Genomic DNA, 5,420 nt, shown 5'->3' on the forward strand with positions numbered 1-5,420 from the left:
AATAATGGCTTGTAAGTCAGACTTACAGGGCACAAGCCATTTAATTACACCTGCTTTCAGGCTGAATGTTTTTTTCTCCTGACCACACGGTTCTGCCATCTGGAATAGGAAAGTTTATTCCAGATAGGGATATAAGTAAAAATAAAGTGATGTCAGAGCTGGAAATTAAAAATAATAATAATGAGCACACTGTAAAGGAATGTACTTTGAACTTCCTTTTGCTAGAATGACAGAATGGTTTGGGTTGGAAGGGACCTTCAAAGATCATCTAGTCCAACCCCTCTGCCATGGGTGTGATGTTTCCCTTTTTCCAGTCACTGGGGACTTTGCATAATTGCCATGACTTTTCAAATATGATGGAGAGTGACTTGGCAACTGCATCAGTTCTCCCTGCTCGTGATGATTCTCTTGATGAAAAAGGGCGTCTCTGTCAGCACGGCAGTTTGAGATCCCAAAGGTGAAAGATGAAGAGCTGAAGCCTCACTTAGTAGTCATTTAACCAAAAGAAAATTGATCTCCAGGATTATCAGCACCTACATGCTTCCTTAGGAGCTGGTAACTTAGCAGCATCTAGGATAAGACGACTTTCCCCTCCCATGTTTTAAAAAGAGGAACATTGTATTTTTGATATTACAGGACATTTGATGCTTGGAAGGTAGTGGCCAGTTGATGGAGATGGTGGCAAGCTGCAGCGGACCAGCAGTTTTTCTGAAAGGTGCTCTCTCAACCTGAGTACATGAAGAAAACTGCTGACCATGAATTTGAAGGAGGGGAAAAAAAACAAACAAACAAAAAAAGTCCATCATTCATTTTCCTGTTGCAAAATTAGGCCTTCTTCAGAGACAGCAGGGAATAAAGACTGTGTTCTCCATTCCTGCCCCTCTTGAGAAAGCAGCATCCTTTCTGGTGGAGTCTTAACAGAAAAACTGGGCTCAGAGCAGCCAGAGAATTACATTGCCACGTTCCCTGGTCAGAGGGCAAGAGGAAAAAGGATGTGAAGCTCTTCTATTCCCTAAATGAGAGGACCAGCTGCCATCAGGCCACTTTAAGCCCTGTTTATATTATCATATAATATGGATATTTAATGGTTCTTTTGCTGTGTTTTCATTGTGTCTACATTGCAAATATTACTCGATCGGGCAGGTTATCACCAGGACCTATCCAGGAAGGCCTGGGTTGGAAACACCTGTCAGAATACTGTTATTTTTAAGCTGTAAGCAGAGTCAGGCGAATGACCTGCTTATTTTGAAAATATTTATTCAACAGCCCTTCGTCTTAAGGCCTCATTACAAATGTCAGGCATACGAGAACAGACAGTATGTCTTACCTTTGTAAATACTGGTCTAAGTGCAAGGATTGCTATTCCACTTTACTATGCAAGTAAGTAAACGTAAAATAGATTTCAATAATCAAAGTTTTGCTCAGCTGTTGCCATTTGAGAACGTTACAAAGTCCGAATGAAAAACATGTTTCCTAGAGCAAACATGTCCAGCAGCCGCTGGTACTGGTTCTGCTGACTTCTGGATGACGAACCTAAGACACCTCAGGACTGTTTCTAACAAATATTGCACTCCAGGTTGCTCAGACTGCAAATTCAAGCACTCCACGCATATGAAAAGACCAGGTCTACTTTGCCTTACACTGGACACCAAGAATGAAAGCAGACGAAGCCCATGGTCACGTCCAATGCCAGAAATGTACTATCCCAGCCTCATCACTTAACAGTGAATTGTAACCAGTACAGAGTCCATCTTTATCCTTTCCTGTGAGTTCTACACAGATTTTTGCCACTTGGGAATCATAGCTTTAGAAGAGCACAGAAGTCAGGAGTTAATTTGCCTTCTCCATCCAAATTTTATGAATCTGATTTAATGAGGACAAAAAGATATATTATATATTTGTATCTGTCACCAAGACTAAACCTAGAGAATTCTATACAAACATTCTGATCTCACTTCCAGCTGCACACAATTGTGCTACGCCTGAGAAAAATTAGCTAATTACTCCCAAGACAAGTACGAGCAAGCCACGGCGGTCTCTAAATTCACCACCAAATAACAGACTAACCAGTCCTCTCTTGCTAATCTGTGTCAGAACCTGCAGAAGACAGTAAATCCTCAGGGCTGTTCTCCCTAGCAACAGAAAGGTTCACAAAGCTTTGTCGCTTTTAGCATAGCTGAGAAACATCCATGGGGTTTCAGCTAGAATGACTGTGGTCTCAACCTTTCCCCTCACAACCTGTACCACTTCTTTCTCTTATTTTGGGATTATGGGATTATTTAATAATTCTATATTCTGTCTGGCAGCTTTCCTCTCCTCTCATTCAAAGAACAAAGGTAACCACAAGACAAAAAAAGATCCCTTTCTGCCTACACATTTCACTAAGAGGGAAAGCTAATAAACACAGTAACATTACTTGAGCCATGAGAACAGCATGCTTTATTAGCCAGTGTAGTGCAGCCTTTAATTTATATTATCGTAACTATCCTAAATGATAACAGGAACACCAGTTGCCCTGAACAGGGTCTTTCTAACTGGTTTATAATGCTATACTGAGAAGAAAGAGGGGGAGAAGGTCGGGTGGGAAGAAACTTCTTTTATGCTAACTGTTGAACTCACATTGTTTAAGTGGCAGATAGCACTCACCTGGAATAACAGGATTAGCAAATGCATTTCATTATCTTTCCCAGTCAGGTGTGTTTTCTGCAATGCCTTCGAAATAGCACAGTAGAGCTCTGTCTGGGTTGCAAACATTAGTCTAGGGAACACTTAAGTTCAGTTAAACAAAAAGCCAAAGCTCTTTTTGTTTAGTAGAGAAGGAACAGGTCAAATGTAGATTTATATTTTCACTACAGTTGCACTTATTTTATAAAGTTTCAAGATGTAAGCCCAACTGCGTGGCCTTACACGTGTAAGAAAACTTTCCACAGTTCAAGGCTTACTCTGGGGGAGAGGGACAAGGGCTTGATAAACTTTGTTCTACCAAGTTACAACAGCGTATGTATACATTCATGGTTTGGTTTGTTTTTTTTTTCCCCTACAGGATTAAGCTGCCAAGAGCTGCCAAGTGCGTTGGCTTTCAGACTGTTTTTCTTCCCTAAACCCCGTTCCCTCCCCTCTCAATGATGTAACCTTTTTTATGCCTTGCTTAATAAAGTGAAGTAGAAGCATAATCTAAGTTCTATTACTACACTGTGGACTACCTGCAAGCTTCAAAAAGATCTACAGTTGCCTGAAAATTAGAGGTGAACGAGTTATTCCCAGTCCTGCACACGTTGACGATGTTGTACTGCTGTGTCAAACACAGGAACTCCTTTCCTGGGGATTAATTCTCCCACTGCAAACACTGCTTTATCACACCTATCCAAGCTCTTTCTGTTAGTTTCACTTCTTACCAGTTTTGGTTTGTTTTTATCTTGTTGCCTGACTCATGGTTATCTAGCCAAGGATGGCAGCACAGACAGAGCTCCAGTGGACCACACCAGTGGTAATGGAAAACAGGCACGGAAGCCTCCTACAACAAATCTGCACAACATACAGTGCGTTATCCTCTCTACAAGCCATAGGAAACTGAGGTGACTTCACAGTCATCATTAAATAGCAAAAATGCCAATGTGCAGTCCACTTTTGCATCTTACTGATGTCCTGATGCTCAAGTGCAAGATGAGAAGTGATTCTAGTTTTAATTCGAAAACCGGTCAGTTAATTTATCCATTCATCTTCACTTGCTTTGACAATGATGGTTGATTTTTAGTGCAGAGATCAAAGTGGCCCTTTTCTCATCCTGTTCTCATCTGCTGAGCTTAGTTTGTAAAGTCTGTGGATACAGCAGACATTCTTAATTAAAAAAAAAAAAAGTTTGGCCCTTTGGCATTTAAAATGAAGTCTCTCAGAACTGAATGTGCTGGTCTTTTGGTGTTGCTGGGTTATTTTTTGGGGGGTGAGGAGTGGATGATGAAATCATCCAGTTAAAACTACAATTTGGAAAATAATGAGGACACTAAAGATAAGAAGGTGAAAACTACAAAGACCGAGTCTCCTTATTAGCTATACAAAATAAGCCTTGTCGTTCCTTTAAGGATAACACAAACCATACTTCACTGACTTAAACTCCGGTTGCTCACAAACAGTAACTCAATTCACTGTCTAAAGAAACTCTGAGGTTGGTATTAGAAAAAAAGTTTGTTGACCATGTGCATGTAAACTCAGGAGAACAAGTCCAGAATCATCAGCCTTCCAGTATAAGGGAAGTTCCCTGATCCAATAGTAAGAATCCTGGCAATCATTAATATTTTACTATCAATTATTGAATATCTAAGTTGCGTGCACTGCTTGGGACAATACTTTTTAGTAAGACTTTAACTAGGACTTTCTTGTATGCGCTGAAAAGAATTTTAAGTATTTACCTATTGCTCTTTATTTTGTGAAGATTAAACTTCAAGTTGTATTTATATTATTGAAACAGATTTGTCTTTATTTTCCCATTTATTGACAGGAATGACAGGAAGATGCTCAAACACTATGTTATTGATTTTTGGCACACTGTCATTCTGTGTTTGCATCTGTAATCAGAGAACCAACAGCCGAACAACTATCCTCATTCCAGGAAAATTAATTTGGCAAACCAATGCAAGGAGTTTGATAAAAATGATTTCACACAAAATCAGTTCAATAAACTGTTGCCCTAATTAACACTAGCTTGGTTTTTTTGAACAAGCTCCAACACAAAAGTTCAGCATGATGCCAGAAGAGTTATATAAAGGCTGAGCCTGTCTTTTCTCTGCGTGCAGACTGAGCCTTGATGCATGGTTATTTGTTTTGGGGGTTTTTTTAATATAGTTAGAAATTAGTAGTAGCTGTGACTAGAGCATAAAGTAATTATTAATAAAGTGTCAATGTGTTTTATACATGGATTCTGTACTGCATCCGAGAATCACCTTTCTCCCACCAAAGGCTGTCTGGAAAATGGCCCCACCACATTCCTTTACAAAAGGAAAATATTCTCATCTCCACTTTCTCCATGGGTTAACTGAGGTACAGCAAAGTTAATGATCTGCTGTTTCAGAAGGGGGTGTCAAACACCTGCAGTAAACATGCATTTTACGAAGCTTTGGAGGAAGCTCAGCACTTCTAAAAACAAGCCCAGAAGATGCTTTGTAGGAAAGGTTTTAAATGACCTTTCACACTCTCACCATGCAGCGCTCCGGCCACCCAATGATGCTACTTGGCTACTTCCACATCACTTAACAAGCTAATACTCTGCCTCACTGCACCTTGGACATCCTTCCAAACAAAGGGCTTTTCTTTTTTTTCTTTCTCACCGTTCCCCCCTTCCCCGAGTGCTGGCCTGTCCCTTCTAGCGTGGTGGGCGTCTCTGGAGCAGCTAGGACAACGTGACTTGCAGGATCCCCCCCCCCTCC

At 40.5% G+C, this 5,420-nt stretch overlaps 1 protein-coding gene across 1 annotated transcript in view; it reads right to left on the minus strand.

Moving 5' to 3' along the window:
- Window positions 1–5,420, minus strand: part of BLVRA (biliverdin reductase A) — a 32,493-nt gene that overhangs the window by 26,395 nt on the left and 678 nt on the right. The window lies entirely within an intron of this gene.

Source organism: Charadrius vociferus, unplaced genomic scaffold, assembly GCF_000708025.1.
Source record: "Charadrius vociferus isolate BGI_N301 unplaced genomic scaffold, ASM70802v2 scaffold97, whole genome shotgun sequence".
NCBI lineage: Eukaryota > Metazoa > Chordata > Aves > Charadriiformes > Charadriidae > Charadrius > Charadrius vociferus.